This window comes from Pantherophis guttatus, chromosome 11 (genome assembly GCF_059756535.1).
Source record: "Pantherophis guttatus breed Tessera chromosome 11, ASM5975653v1, whole genome shotgun sequence".
Classification (NCBI taxonomy): domain Eukaryota; kingdom Metazoa; phylum Chordata; class Lepidosauria; order Squamata; family Colubridae; genus Pantherophis; species Pantherophis guttatus.
This window is the reverse complement of record NC_142073.1, coordinates 3,108,281-3,131,632: the sequence shown is the minus strand read 5'-3', so window position 1 is coordinate 3,131,632 and position 23,352 is coordinate 3,108,281. Positions and strand designations below refer to the sequence as shown.

At 40.1% G+C, this 23,352-nt stretch overlaps 1 long non-coding RNA gene across 1 annotated transcript; it reads left to right on the top strand.

Moving 5' to 3' along the window:
- Positions 1-4,811: 4,811 nt before the first annotated feature.
- On the top strand, positions 4,812-17,966 carry LOC148112256 (uncharacterized). The gene is made up of 3 exons (XR_015729623.1): positions 4,812-4,975; positions 5,204-16,596; positions 16,711-17,966. It is a non-coding gene; the product is annotated as an uncharacterized LOC148112256 (long non-coding RNA).
- The last annotated feature ends 5,386 nt before the right edge of the window (positions 17,967-23,352 follow it).

Here is a 23,352-nt window from a genome sequence, read left to right as displayed (position 1 = left end):
CCTGGTGTAAATTGGGCCATGGCAATGGTTCTTGGAACCAGAAAGGAAACCAGGACAGCCCATTTTAATTCTAGGTGTGGCTGTTGATGGAAAATAGATTTTATACTATTTTTGCCTGGCGTAATTTGGGCCATGGCAATGGTTCTTAGAACCAGAAAGAGAAACTCAGCAGCCCATTTTAATTCTAGGTGTGGCTGTTGATGGATAATAGATTTTATAGTATTTTTGCCTGGCGTAATTTGGGCCATGGCAGTGGTTCTTAGAACCAGAAAGAGAAACTCAGCAGCCCATTTTAATTCTAGGAGTTGCTGTTGATGGATAATAGATTTTATACTATTTTTGCCTGGCGTAATTTGGGCCATGGCAATGGTTCTTAGAACCAGAAAGAGAAACTCAGCAGCCCATTTTAATTCTAGGTGTGGCTGTTGATGGATCATAGATTTTATAGTATTTTTGCCTGGCGTAATTTGGGCCATGGCAATGGTTCTTAGATCCAGAGAGAGAAACTCAGCGGCCCATTTTAATGCTAGGTATGGCTGTTGATGGATCATAGATTTTATAGTATTTTTGCCTGGCGTAATTTGGGCCATGGCAATGGTTCTTAGAACCACAAAGAGAAACTCAGCAGCCCATTTTAATTCTAGGTGTGGCTGTTGATGGAAAATAGATTTTATACTATTTTTGCCTGGCGTAATTTGGGCCATGGCAATGGTTCTTAGAACCAGAAAGAAAAACTCAGCAGCCCATTTTAATTCTAGGTGTGGCTGTTGATGGATAATAGATTTTATACTGTTTTTGCTTGGCATAATTTGGGCCATGGCAACGGTTCATAGAACCAGAAATAAAAACTCAGCAGCCCATTTTAATTCTAGGTGTGGCTGTTGATGGATCATAGATTTTATAGTATTTTTGCCTGGCGTAATTTGGGCCATGGCATTGGTTCTTACAACCAGAAAGAGAAACTCAGCAGCCCATTTTAATTATAGGTATGGCTGTTGATGGATAATAGATTTTATACTGTTTTTGCTTGGCGTAATTTGGGCCATGGCAATGGTTCTTACAACCAGAAAGAGAAACTCAGCAGCCCATTTTAATTCTAGGAGTGGCTGTTGATGGATAATAGATTTTATACTGTTTTTGCCTGGCGTAATTTGGGCCAGGGCAATGGTTCTTAGAACCAGAAGTAAAAATTCAGCAGCCCATTTTAATTCTAGGTGTGGTTGTTGATGGATAATAGATTTTAAACTATTTTTGCCTGGTGTAATTTGTGCCATGGCAATGGTTCTTAGAACCAGAAAGGAAACCAGGACAGCCCATTTTAATTCTAGGTGTGGCTGTTGTTGGATAATAGATTTTATACTGTTTTTGCCTGGCATAATTTTGGCCATGGCGATGGTTCTTATAACCAAAAAGAGAACCTCAGCAGCCCATTTTAATTCTAGGTGTGGCTGTTGATGGATAATAGATTTTATACTGTTTTTGGTTGGCGTAATTTGGGCCATGGCAATGGTTCTTAGAACCAGAAGTAAAAATTCAGCAGCCCATTTTAATTCTAGGTGTGGCTGTTCTTGGATAATAGATTTTTTACTATTTTTGCCTGGCGTAATTTGGGCCATGGCAATGGTTCTTAGAACCAGAAGTAAAAATTCAGCAGCCCATTTTAATTCTAGGTGTGGTTGTTGATGGATAATAGATTTTAAACTATTTTTGCCTGGTGTAATTTGTGCCATGGCAATGGTTCTTAGAATCAGAAAGAAAAGCAAAACAGCCCATTTTAATTCTAAGTGTGGCTGTTGTTGGATAATAGATTTTATACTGTTTTTGCCTGGCATAATTTTGGCCATGGCGATGGTTCTTAGAACCAAAAAGAGAAACTCAGCAGCCCATTTTAATTCTAGGTGTGGCTGTTCTTGGATAATAGATTTTTTACTATTTTTGCCTGGCGTAATTTGGGCCATGGCAATGGTTCTTAGAACCAGAAGTAAAAATTCAGCAGCCCATTTTAATTCTAGGTGTGGTTGTTGATGGATAATAGATTTTAAACTATTTTTGCCTGGTGTAATTTGTGCCATGGCAATGGTTCTTAGAATCAGAAAGAAAAGCAAAACAGCCCATTTTAATTCTAAGTGTGGCTGTTGTTGGATAATAGATTTTATACTGTTTTTGCCTGGCATAATTTTGGCCATGGCGATGGTTCTTAGAACCAAAAAGAGAAACTCAGCAGCCCATTTTAATTCTAGGTGTGGTTGTTGATGGATAATAGATTTTATAGTAATTTTGGCTGGTGTAAATTGGGCCATGGCAATGGTTCTTGGAACCAGAAAGGAAACCAGGACAGCCCATTTTAATTCTAGGTGTGGCTGTTGATGGAAAATAGATTTTATACTATTTTTGCCTGGCGTAATTTGGGCCATGGCAATGGTTCTTAGAACCAGAAAGAGAAACTCAGCAGCCCATTTTAATTCTAGGTGTGGCTGTTGATGGATAATAGATTTTATAGTATTTTTGCCTGGCGTAATTTGGGCCATGGCAGTGGTTCTTAGAACCAGAAAGAGAAACTCAGCAGCCCATTTTAATTCTAGGAGTTGCTGTTGATGGATAATAGATTTTATACTATTTTTGCCTGGCGTAATTTGGGCCATGGCAATGGTTCTTAGAACCAGAAAGAGAAACTCAGCAGCCCATTTTAATTCTAGGTGTGGCTGTTGATGGATCATAGATTTTATAGTATTTTTGCCTGGCGTAATTTGGGCCATGGCAATGGTTCTTAGATCCAGAGAGAGAAACTCAGCGGCCCATTTTAATGCTAGGTATGGCTGTTGATGGATCATAGATTTTATAGTATTTTTGCCTGGCGTAATTTGGGCCATGGCAATGGTTCTTAGAACCACAAAGAGAAACTCAGCAGCCCATTTTAATTCTAGGTGTGGCTGTTGAGGGAAAATAGATTTTATACTATTTTTGCCTGGCGTAATTTGGGCCATGGCAATGGTTCTTAGAACCAGAAAGAGAAACTCAGCAGCCCATTTTAATTCTAGGTGTGGCTGTTGATGGATAATAGATTTTATAGTATTTTTGCCTGGCGTAATTTGGGCCATGGCAGTGGTTCTTAGAACCAGAAAGAGAAACTCAGCAGCCCATTTTAATTCTAGGAGTGGCTGTTGATGGATAATAGATTTTATACTATTTTTGCCTGGCGTAATTTGGGCCATGGCAGTAGTTCTTAGAACCAGAAAGAGAAACTCAGCAGCCCATTTTAATTCTAGGTGTGGCTGTTGATGGATAATAGATTTTATACTATTTTTGCCTGGCGTAATTTGGGCCATGGCAGTGGTTCTTAGAACCAGAAAGAGAAACTCAGCAGCCCATTTTAATTATAGGAGTGGCTGTTGATGGATAATAAATTTTATACTATTTTTGCCTGGCGTAATTTGGGCCAGGGCAATGGTTCTTAGAACCAGAAAGAGAAACTCAGCAGCCCATTTTAATTCTAGGTATGGCTGTTGATGGCTAATAGATTTTATACTATTTTTGCCTGGCGTAATTTGGGCCATGGCAATGGTTCTTAGAACCAGAAAGAGAACCTCAGCAGGCCATTTTAATTCTAGGAGTGGCTGTTGATGGATAATAGATTTTATACTATTTTTGCCTGGCGTAATTTGGGCCACGGCAATGGTTCTTAAAACCAGAAAGAGAAACTCAGCAGCCCATTTTAATTCTAGGTGTGGCTGTTGATGGATCATAGATTTTATAGTATTTTTGCCTGGCGAAATTTGGGCCATGGCAATGGTTCTTAGAACCACAAAGAGAAACTCAGCAGCCCATTTTAATTCTAGGAGTGGCTGTTGATGGATAATGGATTTTATACTATTTTTGCCTGGCGTAATTTGGGCCATGGCAATGGTTCTTAGAACCAGAAAGAGAAACTCAGCAGCCCATTTTAATTCTAGGTGTGGCTGTTGATGGATCATAGATTTTATAGTATTTTTGCCTGGCGTAATTTGGGACATGGCAATGGTTCTTAGAACCAGAAAGAGAAACTCAGCAGCCCATTTTAATTCTAGGTGTGGCTGTTGATGGAAAATAGATTTTATACTATTTTTGCCTGGCGTAATTTGGGCCATGGCAATGGTTCTTAGAACCAGAAAGAGAAACTCAGCAGCCCATTTTAATTCTAGGTGTGGCTGTTGATGGATAATAGATTTTATAGTATTTTTGCCTGGCGTAATTTGGGCCATGGCAGTGGTTCTTAGAACCAGAAATAGAAACTCAGCAGCCCATTTTAATTCTAGGAGTGGCTGTCGATGTATAATAGATTTTATACTATTTTTGCGAGGGGTAATTTGGGCCATGGCAATGGTTCTTAGAACCAGAAAGAGAAACTCAGCAGCCCATTTTAATTCTAGGTGTGGCTGTTGATGGATAATAGATTTTATAGTATTTTTGCCTGGCGTAATTTGGGCCATGGCAGTGGTTCTTAGAACCAGAAAGAGAAACTCAGCAGCCCATTTTAATTCTAGGTGTGGCTGTTGATGGATAATACATTTTATACTATTTTTGCCTGGCGTAATTTGGGCCATGGCAATGGTTCTTAGAACCAGAAAGAGAAACTCAGCAGCCCATTTTAATTCTAGGTGTGGCCGTTGATGGATAATAGATTTTATACTATTTTTGCCTGGCGTAATTTGGGCCATGGCAGTGGTTCTTAGAACCAGAAAGAGAAACTCAGCAGCCCATTTTAATTCTAGGTGTGGCTGTTTTGGATCATAGATTTTATAGTATTTTTGCCTGGCGTAATTTGGGACATGGCAATGGTTCTTAGAACCAGAAAGAGAAACTCAGCAGCCCATTTTAATTCTAGGTGTGGCTGTTGATGGAAAATAGATTTTATACTATTTTTGCCTGGCGTAATTTGGGCCATGGCAATGGTTCTTAGAACCAGAAAGAGAAACTCAGCAGCCCATTTTAATTCTAGGTGTGGCTGTTGATGGATAATAGATTTTATAGTATTTTTGCCTGGCGTAATTTGGGCCATGGCAGTGGTTCTTAGAACCAGAAAGAGAAACTCAGCAGCCCATTTTAATGCTAGGTATGGCTGTTGATGGATAATAGATTTTATACTATTTTTGCCTGGCGTAATTTGGGCCATGGCAATGGTTCTTAGAACCAGAAACGAAAACTTAGCAGGCCATTTCAATTATAGGTGTGGCTGTTGATGGATAATAGATTTTATACTATTTTTGCCTGGCGTAATTTGGGCCATGGCAGTGGTTCTTAGAACCAGAAACGAAAACTCAGCAGCCCATTTTAATTCTAGGTGTGGCTGTTGATGGATCATAGATTTTATACTATTTTTGCCTGGCGTAATTTGGGCCATGGCAGTGGTTCTTAGAACCAGAAACGAAAACTTAGCAGGCCATTTTAATTCTAGGTGTGGCTGTTGATGGAAAATAGATTTTATACTATTTTTGCCTGGCGTAATTTGGGCCATGGCAATGGTTCTTAGAACCAGAAAGAGAAACTCAGCAGCCCATTTTAATTCTAGTTGTGGCTGTTGATGGATCATAGATTTTATACTATTTTTGCCTGGCGTAATTTGGGCCATGGCAGTGGTTCTTAGAACCAGAAAGAGAAACTCAGCAGCCCATTTTAATTCTAGGTGTGGCTGTTGATGGATCATAGATTTTATACTATTTTTGCCTGGCGTAATTTGGGCCATGGCAATGGTTCTTAGAACCAGAAAGAGAAACTCAGCGGCCCATTTTAATTCTAGGTGTGGCTGTTGATGGATAATAGATTTTATACTATTTTTGCCTGGCGTAATTTGGGCCATGGCAATGGTTCTTAGAACCAGAAAGAGAAACTCAGCAGCCCATTTTAATTCTAGGTGTGGCTGTTGATAGATCATAGATTTTATAGTATTTTTGCCTGGCGTAATTTGGGCCATGGCAGTGGTTCTTAGAACCAGAAAGAGAAACTCAGCAGCCCATTTTAATTCTAGGTGTGGCTGTTGATGGCTAATAGATTTTATACTATTTTTGCCTGGCGTAATTTGGGCCATGGCAATGGTTCTTAGAACCAGAAAGAGAAACTCAGCAGCCCATTTTAATTCTAGGTGTGGCTGTTGATGGCTAATAGATTTTATACTATTTTTGCCTGGCGTAATTTGGGCCATGGCAATGGTTCTTAGAACAAGAAAGAGAAACTCAGCAGCCCATTTTAATTCTAGGTATGGCTGTTGATGGATAATAGATTTTATACTATTTTTGCCTGGCGTAATTTGGGCCATGGCAGTGGTTCTTAGAACCAGAAAGAGAAACTCAGCAGCCCATTTTAATTCTAGGTGTGGCTGTTGATGGATCATAGATTTTATAGTATTTTTGCCTGGCGTAATTTGGGCCATGGCAGTGGTTCTTAGAACCAGAAAGAGAAACTCAGCAGCCCATTTTAATTCTAGGTGTGGCTGTTGATGGATCATAGATTTTATAGTATTTTTGCCTGGCGTAATTTGGGCCATGGCAGTGGTTCTTAGAACCAGAAAGAGAAACTCAGCAGCCCATTTTAATTCTAGGAGTGGCTGTTGATGGCTAATAGATTTTATACTATTTTTGCCTGGCGTAATTTGGGCCATGGCAATGGTTCTTAGAACCAGAAAGAGAAACTCAGCAGCCCATTTTAATTCTAGGTGTGGCTGTTGATGGCTAATAGATTTTATACTATTTTTGCCTGGCGTAATTTGGGCCATGGCAATGGTTCTTAGAACCAGAAAGAGAAACTCAGCAGCCCATTTTAATTCTAGGTGTGGCTGTTGATGGATCATAGATTTTATAGTATTTTTGCCTGGCGTAATTTGGGCCATGGCAGTGGTTCTTAGAACCAGAAAGAGAAACTCAGCAGCCCATTTTAATTCTAGGTGTGGCTGTTGATGGATCATAGATTTTATAGTATTTTTGCCTGGCGTAATTTGGGCCATGGCAATGGTTCTTAGAACCAGAAAGAAACTCAGCAGCCCATTTTAATTCTAGGTGTGGCTGTTGATGGATCATAGATTTTATAGTATTTTTGCCTGGCGTAATTTGGGCCATGGCAATGGTTCTTAGAACCAGAAAGAGAAACTCAGCGGCCCATTTTAATGCTAGGTATGGCTGTTGATGGATAATAGATTTTATACTATTTTTGCCTGGCGTAATTTGGGCCATGGCAATGGTTCTTAGAACCAGAAACGAAAACTTAGCAGGCCATTTCAATTATAGGTGTGGCTGTTGATGGATAATAGATTTTATACTATTTTTGCCTGGCGTAATTTGGGCCATGGCAGTGGTTCTTAGAACCAGAAACGAAAACTCAGCAGCCCATTTTAATTCTAGGTGTGGCTGTTGATGGATCATAGATTTTATACTATTTTTGCCTGGCGTAATTTGGGCCATGGCAGTGGTTCTTAGAACCAGAAACGAAAACTTAGCAGGCCATTTTAATTCTAGGTGTGGCTGTTGATGGAAAATAGATTTTATACTATTTTTGCCTGGCGTAATTTGGGCCATGGCAATGGTTCTTAGAACCAGAAAGAGAAACTCAGCAGCCCATTTTAATTCTAGGTGTGGCTGTTGATGGATCATAGATTTTATACTATTTTTGCCTGGCGTAATTTGGGCCATGGCAATGGTTCTTAGAACCAGAAAGAGAAACTCAGCGGCCCATTTTAATTCTAGGTGTGGCTGTTGATGGATAATAGATTTTATACTATTTTTGCCTGGCGTAATTTGGGCCATGGCAATGGTTCTTAGAACCAGAAAGAGAAACTCAGCAGCCCATTTTAATTCTAGGTGTGGCTGTTGATAGATCATAGATTTTATAGTATTTTTGCCTGGCGTAATTTGGGCCATGGCAGTGGTTCTTAGAACCAGAAAGAGAAACTCAGCAGCCCATTTTAATTCTAGGTGTGGCTGTTGATGGCTAATAGATTTTATACTATTTTTGCCTGGCGTAATTTGGGCCATGGCAATGGTTCTTAGAACCAGAAAGAGAAACTCAGCAGCCCATTTTAATTCTAGGTGTGGCTGTTGATGGCTAATAGATTTTATACTATTTTTGCCTGGCGTAATTTGGGCCATGGCAATGGTTCTTAGAACAAGAAAGAGAAACTCAGCAGCCCATTTTAATTCTAGGTATGGCTGTTGATGGATAATAGATTTTATACTATTTTTGCCTGGCGTAATTTGGGCCATGGCAGTGGTTCTTAGAACCAGAAAGAGAAACTCAGCAGCCCATTTTAATTCTAGGTGTGGCTGTTGATGGATCATAGATTTTATAGTATTTTTGCCTGGCGTAATTTGGGCCATGGCAGTGGTTCTTAGAACCAGAAAGAGAAACTCAGCAGCCCATTTTAATTCTAGGTGTGGCTGTTGATGGATCATAGATTTTATAGTATTTTTGCCTGGCGTAATTTGGGCCATGGCAGTGGTTCTTAGAACCAGAAAGAGAAACTCAGCAGCCCATTTTAATTCTAGGAGTGGCTGTTGATGGCTAATAGATTTTATACTATTTTTGCCTGGCGTAATTTGGGCCATGGCAATGGTTCTTAGAACCAGAAAGAGAAACTCAGCAGCCCATTTTAATTCTAGGTGTGGCTGTTGATGGATCATAGATTTTATAGTATTTTTGCCTGGCGTAATTTGGGCCATGGCAGTGGTTCTTAGAACCAGAAAGAGAAACTCAGCAGGCCATTTTAATTCTAGGTGTGGCTGTTGATGGATCATAGATTTTATAGTATTTTTGCCTGGCGTAATTTGGGCCATGGCAATGGTTCTTAGAACCAGAAAGAAACTCAGCAGCCCATTTTAATTCTAGGTGTGGCTGTTGATGGATCATAGATTTTATAGTATTTTTGCCTGGCGTAATTTGGGCCATGGCAATGGTTCTTAGAACCAGAAAGAGAAACTCAGCAGCCCATTTTAATTCTAGGTGTGGCTGTTGATGGATCATAGATTTTATAGTATTTTTGCCTGGCGTAATTTGGGCCATGGCAATGGTTCTTAGAACCAGAAAGAGAAACTCAGCAGCCCATTTTAATTCTAGGAGTGGCTGTTGATGGCTAATAGATTTTATACTATTTTTGCCTGGCGTAATTTGGGCCATGGCAATGGTTCTTAGAACCAGAAAGAGAAACTCAGCAGCCCATTTTAATTCTAGGTGTGGCTGTTGATGGCTAATAGATTTTATACTATTTTTGCCTGGCGTAATTTGGGCCATGGCAATGGTTCTTAGAACCAGAAAGAGAAACTCAGCAGCCCATTTTAATTCTAGGAGTGGCTGTTGATGGCTAATAGATTTTATACTATTTTTGCCTGGCGTAATTTGGGCCATGGCAATGGTTCTTAGAACCAGAAAGAGAAACTCAGCAGCCCATTTTAATTCTAGGTGTGGCTGTTGATGGCTAATAGATTTTATACTATTTTTGCCTGGCGTAATTTGGGCCATGGCAATGGTTCTTAGAACCAGAAAGAGAAACTCAGCAGCCCATTTTAATTCTAGGTGTGGCTGTTGATGGATCATAGATTTTATACTATTTTTGCCTGGCGTAATTTGGGCCATGGCAATGGTTCTTAGAACCAGAAAGAGAAACTCAGCAGCCCGTTTTAATTCTAGGTGTGCCTGTTGATGGATCATAGATTTTGTAGTATTTTTGCCTGGCGAAATTTGGGCCATGGCAATGGTTCTTAGAACCAGAAAGAGAAACTCAGCGGCCCATTTTAATTCTAGGTGTGGCTGTTGATGGATCATAGATTTTATAGTATTTTTGCCTGGCGTAATTTGGGCCATGGCAATGGTTCTTAGAACCAGAGAGAGAAACTCAGCGGCCCATTTTAATTCTAGGTGTGGCTGTTGATGGATCATAGATTTTGTAGTATTTTTGCCTGGCGTAATTTGGGCCATGGCAGTGGTTCTTAGAACCAGAAAGAGAAACTCAGCAGCCCATTTTAATTCTAGGTGTGGCTGTTGATGGATCATAGATTTTATAGTATTTTTGCCTGGCGTAATTTGGGCCATGGCAGTGGTTCTTAGAACCAGAAAGAGAAACTCAGCAGCCCATTTTAATTCTAGGAGTGGCTGTTGATGGCTAATAGATTTTATACTATTTTTGCCTGGCGTAATTTGGGCCATGGCAGTGGTTCTTAGAACCAGAAAGAGAAACTCAGCAGCCCATTTTAATTCTAGGTGTGGCTGTTGATGGATCATAGATTTTATAGTATTTTTGCCTGGCGTAATTTGGGCCATGGCAGTGGTTCTTAGAACCAGAAAGAGAAACTCAGCAGCCCATTTTAATTCTAGGTGTGGCTGTTGATGGATCATAGATTTTATAGTATTTTTGCCTGGCGTAATTTGGGCCATGGCAGTGGTTCTTAGAACCAGAAAGAGAAACTCAGCAGCCCATTTTAATTCTAGGAGTGGCTGTTGATGGCTAATAGATTTTATACTATTTTTGCCTGGCGTAATTTGGGCCATGGCAATGGTTCTTAGAACCAGAAAGAGAAACTCAGCAGCCCATTTTAATTCTAGGTGTGGCTGTTGATGGATCATAGATTTTATAGTATTTTTGCCTGGCGTAATTTGGGCCATGGCAATGGTTCTTAGAACCAGAAAGAAACTCAGCAGCCCATTTTAATTCTAGGTGTGGCTGTTGATGGATCATAGATTTTATAGTATTTTTGCCTGGCGTAATTTGGGCCATGGCAATGGTTCTTAGAACCAGAAAGAAACTCAGCAGCCCATTTTAATTCTAGGTGTGGCTGTTGATGGATCATAGATTTTATAGTATTTTTGCCTGGCGTAATTTGGGCCATGGCAATGGTTCTTAGAACCAGAAAGAGAAACTCAGCAGCCCATTTTAATTCTAGGTGTGGCTGTTGATGGATCATAGATTTTATAGTATTTTTGCCTGGCGTAATTTGGGCCATGGCAATGGTTCTTAGAACCAGAAAGAGAAACTCAGCAGCCCATTTTAATTCTAGGAGTGGCTGTTGATGGCTAATAGATTTTATACTATTTTTGCCTGGCGTAATTTGGGCCATGGCAATGGTTCTTAGAACCAGAAAGAGAAACTCAGCAGCCCATTTTAATTCTAGGTGTGGCTGTTGATGGCTAATAGATTTTATACTATTTTTGCCTGGCGTAATTTGGGCCATGGCAATGGTTCTTAGAACCAGAAAGAGAAACTCAGCAGCCCATTTTAATTCTAGGTGTGGCTGTTGATGGATCATAGATTTTATACTATTTTTGCCTGGCGTAATTTGGGCCATGGCAATGGTTCTTAGAACCAGAAAGAGAAACTCAGCAGCCCATTTTAATTCTAGGTGTGGCTGTTGATGGCTAATAGATTTTATACTATTTTTGCCTGGCGTAATTTGGGCCATGGCAATGGTTCTTAGAACCAGAAAGAGAAACTCAGCAGCCCATTTTAATTCTAGGTGTGCCTGTTGATGGATCATAGATTTTGTAGTATTTTTGCCTGGCGAAATTTGGGCCATGGCAATGGTTCTTAGAACCAGAAAGAGAAACTCAGCGGCCCATTTTAATTCTAGGTGTGGCTGTTGATGGATCATAGATTTTATAGTATTTTTGCCTGGCGTAATTTGGGCCATGGCAATGGTTCTTATAACCAGAGAGAGAAACTCAGCGGCCCATTTTAATTCTAGGTGTGGCTGTTGATGGATCATAGATTTTGTAGTATTTTTGCCTGGCGAAATTTGGGCCATGGCAATGGTTCTTAGAACCAGAAAGAGAAACTCAGCAGCCCATTTTAATTCTAGGAGTGGCTGTTGATGGCTAATAGATTTTATACTATTTTTGCCTGGCGTAATTTGGGCCATGGCAATGGTTCTTAGAACCAGAAAGAGAAACTCAGCAGCCCATTTTAATTCTAGGTGTGGCTGTTGATGGATCATAGATTTTATAGTATTTTTGCCTGGCGTAATTTGGGCCATGGCAATGGTTCTTAGAACCAGAAAGAGAAACTCAGCAGCCCATTATAATTCTAGGTGTGGCTGTTGATGGAAAATAGATTTTATACTATTTTTGCCTGGCGTAATTTGGGCCATGGCAGTGGTTCTTAGAACCAGAAAGAGAAACTCAGCAGCCCATTTTAATTCTAGTTGTGGCTGTTGATGGATCATAGATTTTATACTATTTTTGCCTGGCGTAATTTGGGCCATGGCAATGGTTCTTAGAACCAGAAACGAAAACTTAGCAGGCCATTTTAATTATAGGTGTGGCTGTTGATGGATAATAGATTTTATACTATTTTTGCCTGGCGTAATTTGGGCCATGGCAATGGTTCTTAGAACCAGAAAGAGAAACTCAGCAGCCCATTTTAATTCTAGTTGTGGCTGTTGATGGATCATAGATTTTATACTATTTTTGCCTGGCGTAATTTGGGCCATGGCAGTGGTTCTTAGAACCAGAAACGAAAACTCAGCAGCCCATTTTAATTCTAGGTGTGGCTGTTGATGGATCATAGATTCTATACTATTTTTGCCTGGCGTAATTTGGGCCATGGCAATGGTTCTTAGAACCAGAGAGAGAAACTCAACAGCCCATTTTAATTATAGGTGTGGCTGTTGATGGATAATAGATTTTATACTATTTTTGCCTGGCGTAATTTGGGCCATGGCAATGGTTCTTAGAACCAGAAAGAGAAACTCAGCAGCCCATTTTAATTCTAGGTGTGGCTGTTGATGGAAAATAGATTTTATACTATTTTTGCCTGGCGTAATTTGGGCCATGGCAATGGTTCTTAGAACCAGAAAGAGAAACTCAGCAGCCCATTTTAATGCTAGGTGTGGCTGTTGATGGATAATAGATTTTATACTATTTTTGCCTGGCGTAATTTGGGCCATGGCAGTGGTTCTTAGAACCAGAAAGAGAAACTCAGCAGCCCATTTTAATTCTAGTTGTGGCTGTTGATGGATCATAGATTTTATACTATTTTTGCCTGGCGTAATTTGGGCCATGGCAATGGTTCTTAGAACCAGAAACGAAAACTTAGCAGGCCATTTTAATTATAGGTGTGGCTGTTGATGGATAATAGATTTTATACTATTTTTGCCTGGCGTAATTTGGGCCATGGCAATGGTTCTTAGAACCAGAAAGAGAAACTCAGCAGCCCATTTTAATTCTAGTTGTGGCTGTTGATGGATCATAGATTTTATACTATTTTTGCCTGGCGTAATTTGGGCCATGGCAATGGTTCTTAGAACCAGAAAGAGAAACTCAGCAGCCCATTTTAATTCTAGTTGTGGCTGTTGATGGATCATAGATTTTATACTATTTTTGCCTGGCGTAATTTGGGCCATGGCAATGGTTCTTAGAACCAGAAACGAAAACTTAGCAGGCCATTTTAATTATAGGTGTGGCTGTTGATGGATAATAGATTTTATACTATTTTTGCCTGGCGTAATTTGGGCCATGGCAGTGGTTCTTAGAACCAGAAAGAGAAACTCAGCAGCCCATTTTAATTCTAGTTGTGGCTGTTGATGGATCATAGATTTTATACTATTTTTGCCTGGCGTAATTTGGGCCATGGCAATGGTTCTTAGAACCAGAAACGAAAACTTAGCAGGCCATTTTAATTATAGGTGTGGCTGTTGATGGATAATAGATTTTATACTATTTTTGCCTGGCGTAATTTGGGCCATGGCAGTGGTTCTTAGAACCAGAAAGAGAAACTCAGCAGCCCATTTTAATTCTAGGTGTGGCTGTTGATGGATAATAGATTTTATACTATTTTTGCCTGGCGTAATTTGGGCCATGGCAATGGTTCTTAGAACCAGAAACGAAAACTTAGCAGGCCATTTTAATTATAGGTGTGGCTGTTGATGGATAATAGATTTTATACTATTTTTGCCTGGCGTAATTTGGGCCATGGCAATGGTTCTTAGAACCAGAAAGAGAAACTCAGCAGCCCATTTTAATTCTAGTTGTGGCTGTTGATGGATCATAGATTTTATACTATTTTTGCCTGGCGTAATTTGGGCCATGGCAGTGGTTCTTAGAACCAGAAACGAAAACTCAGCAGCCCATTTTAATTCTAGGTGTGGCTGTTGATGGATCATAGATTTTATACTATTTTTGCCTGGCGTAATTTGGGCCATGGCAGTGGTTCTTAGAACCAGAAACGAAAACTTAGCAGGCCATTTTAATTCTAGGTGTGGCTGTTGATGGATAATAGATTTTATACTATTTTTGCCTGGTGTAATTTGGGCCATGGCAGTGGTTCTTAGAACCAGAAAGAGAAACTCAGCAGCCCATTTTAATTCTAGGTGTGGCTGTTGATGGATAATAGATTTTATATTGTTTTTTGCCTGGCGTAATTTGGGCCATGGCAATGGTTCTTAGAACCAGAAAGAGAAACTCAGCAGCCCATTTTAATTCTAGGTGTGGCTGTTGATGGATCATAGATTTTATAGTATTTTTGCCTGGCGTAATTTGGGCCATGGCAGTGGTTCTTAGAACCAGAAAGAGAAACTCAGCAGCCCATTTTAATTCTAGGAGTGGCTGTTGATGGCTAATAGATTTTATACTATTTTTGCCTGGCGTAATTTGGGCCATGGCAGTGGTTCTTAGAACCAGAAAGAGAAACTCAGCAGCCCATTTTAATTCTAGGTGTGGCTGTTGATGGATCATAGATTTTATAGTATTTTTGCCTGGCGTAATTTGGGCCATGGCAGTGGTTCTTAGAACCAGAAAGAGAAAATCAGCAGCCCATTTTAATTCTAGGAGTGGCTGTTGATGGCTAATAGATTTTATACTATTTTTGCCTGGCGTAATTTGGGCCATGGCAATGGTTCTTAGAACCAGAAAGAGAAACTCAGCAGCCCATTTTAATTCTAGGTGTGGCTGTTGATGGCTAATAGATTTTATACTATTTTTGCCTGGCGTAATTTGGGCCATGGCAATGGTTCTTAGAACCAGAAAGAGAAACTCAGCAGCCCATTTTAATTCTAGGTGTGGCTGTTGATGGATCATAGATTTTATAGTATTTTTGCCTAGCGTAATTTGGGCCATGGCAGTGGTTCTTAGAACCAGAAAGAGAAACTCAGCAGCCCATTTTAATTCTAGGAGTGGCTGTTGATGGCTAATAGATTTTATAGTATTTTTGCCTGGCGTAATTTGGGCCATGGCAATGGTTCTTAGAACCAGAAAGAGAAACTCAGCAGCCCATTTTAATTCTAGGTGTGGCTGTTGATGGAAAATAGATTTTATACTATTTTTGCCTGGCGTAATTTGGGCCATGGCAATGGTTCTTAGAACCAGAAAGAGAAACTCAGCAGCCCATTTTAATTCTAGGTGTGCCTGTTGATGGATCATAGATTTTGTAGTATTTTTGCCTGGCGAAATTTGGGCCATGGCAGTGGTTCTTAGAACCAGAAAGAGAAACTCAGCGGCCCATTTTAATTCTAGGTGTGGCTGTTGATGGATCATAGATTTTATAGTATTTTTCCCTGGCGTAATTTGGGCCATGGCAATGGTTCTTAGAACCAGAGAGAGAAACTCAGCGGCCCATTTTAATTCTAGGTGTGGCTGTTGATGGATCATAGATTTTGTAGTATTTTTGCCTGGCGAAATTTGGGCCATGGCAATGGTTCTTAGAACCAGAAAGAGAAACTCAGCAGCCCATTTTAATTCTAGGTGTGGCTGTTGATGGAAAATAGATTTTATACTATTTTTGCCTGGCGTAATTTGGGCCATGGCAATGGTTCTTAGAACCAGAAAGAGAAACTCAGCAGCCCATTTTAATTCTAGGTGTGGCTGTTGATGGATCATAGATTTTATAGTATTTTTGCCTGGCGTAATTTGGGCCATGGCAGTGGTTCTTAGAACCAGAAAGAGAGACTCAGCAGCCCATTTTAATTCTAGGAGTGGCTGTTGATGGCTAATAGATTTTATACTATTTTTGCCTGGCGTAATTTGGGCCATGGCAATGGTTCTTAGAACCAGAAAGAGAAACTCAGCAGCCCATTTTAATTCTAGGTGTGGCTGTTGATGGATCATAGATTTTATAGTATTTTTGCCTGGCGTAATTTGGGCCATGGCAATGGTTCTTAGAACCAGAAAGAGAAACTCAGCAGCCCATTATAATTCTAGGTGTGGCTGTTGATGGAAAATAGATTTTATACTATTTTTGCCTGGCGTAATTTGGGCCATGGTAGTGGTTCTTAGAACCAGAAAGAGAAACTCAGCAGCCCATTTTAATTCTAGGTGTGGCTGTTGATGGATCATAGATTTTATAGTATTTTTGCCTGGCGTAATTTGGGCCATGGCAATGGTTCTTAGAACCAGAAAGAGAAACTCAGCAGCCCATTTTAATTCTAGGTATGGCTGTTGATGGATAATAGATTTTATACTATTTTTGCCTGGCGTAATTTGGGCCAGGGCAATGGTTCTTAGAACCACAAAGAGAAACTCAGCAGCCCATTTTAATTCTAGGTGTGGCTGTTGATGGAAAATAGATTTTATACTATTTTTGCCTGGCGTAATTTGGGCCATGGCAATGGTTCTTAGAACCAGAAAGAGAAACTCAGCAGCCCATTTTAATTCTAGGTGTGGCTGTTGATGGATAATAGATTTTATAGTATTTTTGCCTGGCGTAATTTGGGCCATGGCAATGGTTCTTAGAACCAGAAACGAAAACTTAGCAGGCCATTTTAATTATAGGTGTGGCTGTTGATGGATAATAGATTTTATACTATTTTTGCCTGGCGTAATTTGGGCCATGGCAGTGGTTCTTAGAACCAGAAAGAGAAACTCAGCAGCCCATTTTAATTCTAGTTGTGGCTGTTGATGGATCATAGATTTTATACTATTTTTGCCTGGCGTAATTTGGGCCATGGCAATGGTTCTTAGAACCAGAAACGAAAACTTAGCAGGCCATTTTAATTATAGGTGTGGCTGTTGATGGATAATAGATTTTATACTATTTTTGCCTGGCGTAATTTGGGCCATGGCAGTGGTTCTTAGAACCAGAAAGAGAAACTCAGCAGCCCATTTTAATTCTAGGTGTGGCTGTTGATGGATAATAGATTTTATACTATTTTTGCCTGGCGTAATTTGGGCCATGGCAATGGTTCTTAGAACCAGAAACGAAAACTTAGCAGGCCATTTTAATTATAGGTGTGGCTGTTGATGGATAATAGATTTTATACTATTTTTGCCTGGCGTAATTTGGGCCATGGCAATGGTTCTTAGAACCAGAAAGAGAAACTCAGCAGCCCATTTTAATTCTAGTTGTGGCTGTTGATGGATCATAGATTTTATACTATTTTTGCCTGGCGTAATTTGGGCCATGGCAGTGGTTCTTAGAACCAGAAACGAAAACTCAGCAGCCCATTTTAATTCTAGGTGTGGCTGTTGATGGATCATAGATTTTATACTATTTTTGCCTGGCGTAATTTGGGCCATGGCAGTGGTTCTTAGAACCAGAAACGAAAACTTAGCAGGCCATTTTAATTCTAGGTGTGGCTGTTGATGGATAATAGATTTTATACTATTTTTGCCTGGTGTAATTTGGGCCATGGCAGTGGTTCTTAGAACCAGAAAGAGAAACTCAGCAGCCCATTTTAATTCTAGGTGTGGCTGTTGATGGATAATAGATTTTATATTGTTTTTTGCCTGGCGTAATTTGGGCCATGGCAATGGTTCTTAGAACCAGAAAGAGAAACTCAGCAGCCCATTTTAATTCTAGGTGTGGCTGTTGATGGATCATAGATTTTATAGTATTTTTGCCTGGCGTAATTTGGGCCATGGCAGTGGTTCTTAGAACCAGAAAGAGAAACTCAGCAGCCCATTTTAATTCTAGGAGTGGCTGTTGATGGCTAATAGATTTTATACTATTTTTGCCTGGCGTAATTTGGGCCATGGCAGTGGTTCTTAGAACCAGAAAGAGAAACTCAGCAGCCCATTTTAATTCTAGGTGTGGCTGTTGATGGATCATAGATTTTATAGTATTTTTGCCTGGCGTAATTTGGGCCATGGCAGTGGTTCTTAGAACCAGAAAGAGAAAATCAGCAGCCCATTTTAATTCTAGGAGTGGCTGTTGATGGCTAATAGATTTTATACTATTTTTGCCTGGCGTAATTTGGGCCATGGCAATGGTTCTTAGAACCAGAAAGAGAAACTCAGCAGCCCATTTTAATTCTAGGTGTGGCTGTTGATGGCTAATAGATTTTATACTATTTTTGCCTGGCGTAATTTGGGCCATGGCAATGGTTCTTAGAACCAGAAAGAGAAACTCAGCAGCCCATTTTAATTCTAGGTGTGGCTGTTGATGGATCATAGATTTTATAGTATTTTTGCCTAGCGTAATTTGGGCCATGGCAGTGGTTCTTAGAACCAGAAAGAGAAACTCAGCAGCCCATTTTAATTCTAGGAGTGGCTGTTGATGGCTAATAGATTTTATAGTATTTTTGCCTGGCGTAATTTGGGCCATGGCAATGGTTCTTAGAACCAGAAAGAGAAACTCAGCAGCCCATTTTAATTCTAGGTGTGGCTGTTGATGGAAAATAGATTTTATACTATTTTTGCCTGGCGTAATTTGGGCCATGGCAATGGTTCTTAGAACCAGAAAGAGAAACTCAGCAGCCCATTTTAATTCTAGGTGTGCCTGTTGATGGATCATAGATTTTGTAGTATTTTTGCCTGGCGAAATTTGGGCCATGGCAGTGGTTCTTAGAACCAGAAAGAGAAACTCAGCGGCCCATTTTAATTCTAGGTGTGGCTGTTGATGGATCATAGATTTTATAGTATTTTTCCCTGGCGTAATTTGGGCCATGGCAATGGTTCTTAGAACCAGAGAGAGAAACTCAGCGGCCCATTTTAATTCTAGGTGTGGCTGTTGATGGATCATAGATTTTGTAGTATTTTTGCCTGGCGAAATTTGGGCCATGGCAATGGTTCTTAGAACCAGAAAGAGAAACTCAGCAGCCCATTTTAATTCTAGGTGTGGCTGTTGATGGAAAATAGATTTTATACTATTTTTGCCTGGCGTAATTTGGGCCATGGCAATGGTTCTTAGAACCAGAAAGAGAAACTCAGCAGCCCATTTTAATTCTAGGTGTGGCTGTTGATGGATCATAGATTTTATAGTATTTTTGCCTGGCGTAATTTGGGCCATGGCAGTGGTTCTTAGAACCAGAAAGAGAGACTCAGCAGCCCATTTTAATTCTAGGAGTGGCTGTTGATGGCTAATAGATTTTATACTATTTTTGCCTGGCGTAATTTGGGCCATGGCAATGGTTCTTAGAACCAGAAAGAGAAACTCAGCAGCCCATTTTAATTCTAGGTGTGGCTGTTGATGGATCATAGATTTTATAGTATTTTTGCCTGGCGTAATTTGGGCCATGGCAATGGTTCTTAGAACCAGAAAGAGAAACTCAGCAGCCCATTATAATTCTAGGTGTGGCTGTTGATGGAAAATAGATTTTATACTATTTTTGCCTGGCGTAATTTGGGCCATGGTAGTGGTTCTTAGAACCAGAAAGAGAAACTCAGCAGCCCATTTTAATTCTAGGTGTGGCTGTTGATGGATCATAGATTTTATAGTATTTTTGCCTGGCGTAATTTGGGCCATGGCAATGGTTCTTAGAACCAGAAAGAGAAACTCAGCAGCCCATTTTAATTCTAGGTATGGCTGTTGATGGATAATAGATTTTATACTATTTTTGCCTGGCGTAATTTGGGCCAGGGCAATGGTTCTTAGAACCAGAAACGAAAACTTAGCAGGCCATTTTAATTATAGGTGTGGCTGTTGATGGATAATAGATTTTATACTATTTTTGCCTGGCGTAATTTGGGCCATGGCAATGGTTCTTAGAACCAGAAAGAGAAACTCAGCAGCCCATTTTAATTCTAGTTGTGGCTGTTGATGGATCATAGATTTTATACTATTTTTGCCTGGCGTAATTTGGGCCATGGCAGTGGTTCTTAGAACCAGAAACGAAAACTTAGCAGGCCATTTTAATTCTAGGTGTGGCTGTTGATGGATAATAGATTTTATACTATTTTTGCCTGGTGTAATTTGGGCCATGGCAGTGGTTCTTAGAACCAGAAAGAGAAACTCAGCAGCCCATTTTAATTCTAGGTGTGGCTGTTGATGGATAATAGATTTTATATTGTTTTTTGCCTGGCGTAATTTGGGCCATGGCAATGGTTCTTAGAACCAGAAAGAGAAACTCAGCAGCCCATTTTAATTCTAGGTGTGGCTGTTGATGGATCATAGATTTTATAGTATTTTTGCCTGGCGTAATTTGGGCCATGGCAGTGGTTCTTAGAACCAGAAAGAGAAACTCAGCAGCCCATTTTAATTCTAGGAGTGGCTGTTGATGGCTAATAGATTTTATACTATTTTTGCCTGGCGTAATTTGGGCCATGGCAATGGTTCTTAGAACCAGAAAGAGAAACTCAGCAGCCCATTTTAATTCTAGGTGTGGCTGTTGATGGATCATAGATTTTATAGTATTTTTGCCTGGCGTAATTTGGGCCATGGCAGTGGTTCTTAGAACCAGAAAGAGAAACTCAGCAGCCCATTTTAATTCTAGGAGTGGCTGTTGATGGCTAATAGATTTTATAGTATTTTTGCCTGGCGTAATTTGGGCCATGGCAATGGTTCTTAGAACCAGAAAGAGAAACTCAGCAGCCCATTTTAATTCTAGGTGTGGCTGTTGATGGAAAATAGATTTTATACTATTTTTGCCTGGCGTAATTTGGGCCATGGCAATGGTTCTTAGAACCAGAAAGAGAAACTCAGCAGCCCATTTTAATTCTAGGTGTGCCTGTTGATGGATCATAGATTTTGTAGTATTTTTGCCTGGCGAAATTTGGGCCATGGCAGTGGTTCTTAGAACCAGAAAGAGAAACTCAGCGGCCCATTTTAATTCTAGGTGTGGCTGTTGATGGATCATAGATTTTATAGTATTTTTGCCTGGCGTAATTTGGGCCATGGCAATGGTTCTTAGAACCAGAGAGAGAAACTCAGCGGCCCATTTTAATTCTAGGTGTGGCTGTTGATGGATCATAGATTTTGTAGTATTTTTGCCTGGCGAAATTTGGGCCATGGCAATGGTTCTTAGAACCAGAAAGAGAAACTCAGCAGCCCATTTTAATTCTAGGTGTGGCTGTTGATGGAAAATAGATTTTATACTATTTTTGCCTGGCGTAATTTGGGCCATGGCAATGGTTCTTAGAACCAGAAAGAGAAACTCAGCAGCCCATTTTAATTCTAGGTGTGGCTGTTGATGGATCATAGATTTTATAGTATTTTTGCCTGGCGTAATTTGGGCCATGGCAGTGGTTCTTAGAACCAGAAAGAGAGACTCAGCAGCCCATTTTAATTCTAGGAGTGGCTGTTGATGGCTAATAGATTTTATACTATTTTTGCCTGGCGTAATTTGGGCCATGGCAATGGTTCTTAGAACCAGAAAGAGAAACTCAGCAGCCCATTTTAATTCTAGGTGTGGCTGTTGATGGATCATAGATTTTATAGTATTTTTGCCTGGCGTAATTTGGGCCATGGCAATGGTTCTTAGAACCAGAAAGAGAAACTCAGCAGCCCATTATAATTCTAGGTGTGGCTGTTGATGGAAAATAGATTTTATACTATTTTTGCCTGGCGTAATTTGGGCCATGGTAGTGGTTCTTAGAACCAGAAAGAGAAACTCAGCAGCCCATTTTAATTCTAGGTGTGGCTGTTGATGGATAATAGATTTTGTACTATTTTTGCCTGGCGTAATTTGGGCCATGGCAATGGTTCTTAGAACAAGAAAGAGAAACTCAGCAGCCCATTTTAATTCTAGGTATGGCTGTTGATGGATAATAGATTTTATACTATTTTTGCCTGGCGTAATTTGGGCCATGGCAATGGTTCTTAGAACCAGAAAGAGAAACTCAGCAGCCCATTTTAATTCTAGGTATGGCTGTTGATGGATAATAGATTTTATACTATTTTTGCCTGGCGTAATTTGGGCCAGGGCAATGGTTCTTAGAACCAGAAACGAAAACTTAGCAGGCCATTTTAATTATAGGTGTGGCTGTTGATGGATAATAGATTTTATACTATTTTTGCCTGGCGTAATTTGGGCCATGGCAATGGTTCTTAGAACCAGAAAGAGAAACTCAGCAGCCCATTTTAATTCTAGTTGTGGCTGTTGATGGATCATAGATTTTATACTATTTTTGCCTGGCGTAATTTGGGCCATGGCAGTGGTTCTTAGAACCAGAAACGAAAACTCAGCAGCCCATTTTAATTCTAGGTGTGGCTGTTGATGGATCATAGATTTTATACTATTTTTGCCTGGCGTAATTTGGGCCATGGCAGTGGTTCTTAGAACCAGAAACGAAAACTCAGCAGCCCATTTTAATTCTAGGTGTGGCTGTTGATGGATCATAGATTTTATAGTATTTTTGCCTGGCGTAATTTGGGCCATGGCAGTGGTTCTTAGAACCAGAAAGAGAAACTCAGCAGCCCATTTTAATTCTAGGTGTGGCTGTTGATGGATAATAGATTTTATATTGTTTTTTGCCTGGCGTAATTTGGGCCATGGCAATGGTTCTTAGAACCAGAAAGAGAAACTCGGCAGCCCATTTTAATTCTAGGTGTGGCTGTTGATGGATCATAGATTTTATAGTATTTTTGCCTGGCGTAATTTGGGCCATGGCAGTGGTTCTTAGAACCAGAAAGAGAAACTCAGCAGCCCATTTTAATTCTAGGAGTGGCTGTTGATGGCTAATAGATTTTATACTATTTTTGCCTGGCGTAATTTGGGCCATGGCAATGGTTCTTAGAACCAGAAAGAGAAACTCAGCAGCCCATTTTAATTCTAGGTGTGGCTGTTGATGGATCATAGATTTTATAGTATTTTTGCCTGGCGTAATTTGGGCCATGGCAGTGGTTCTTAGAACCAGAAAGAGAAACTCAGCAGCCCATTTTAATTCTAGGTGTGGCTGTTGATGGATCATAGATTTTATAGTATTTTTGCCTGGCGTAATTTGGGCCATGGCAGTGGTTCTTAGAACCAGAAAGAGAAACTCAGCAGCCCATTTTAATTCTAGGAGTGGCTGTTGATGGCTAATAGATTTTATACTATTTTTGCCTGGCGTAATTTGGGCCATGGCAATGGTTCTTAGAACCAGAAAGAGAAACTCAGCAGCCCATTTTAATTCTAGGTGTGGCTGTTGATGGATCATAGATTTTATAGTATTTTTGCCTGGCGTAATTTGGGCCATGGCAGTGGTTCTTAGAACCAGAAAGAGAAACTCAGCAGCCCATTTTAATTCTAGGAGTGGCTGTTGATGGCTAATAGATTT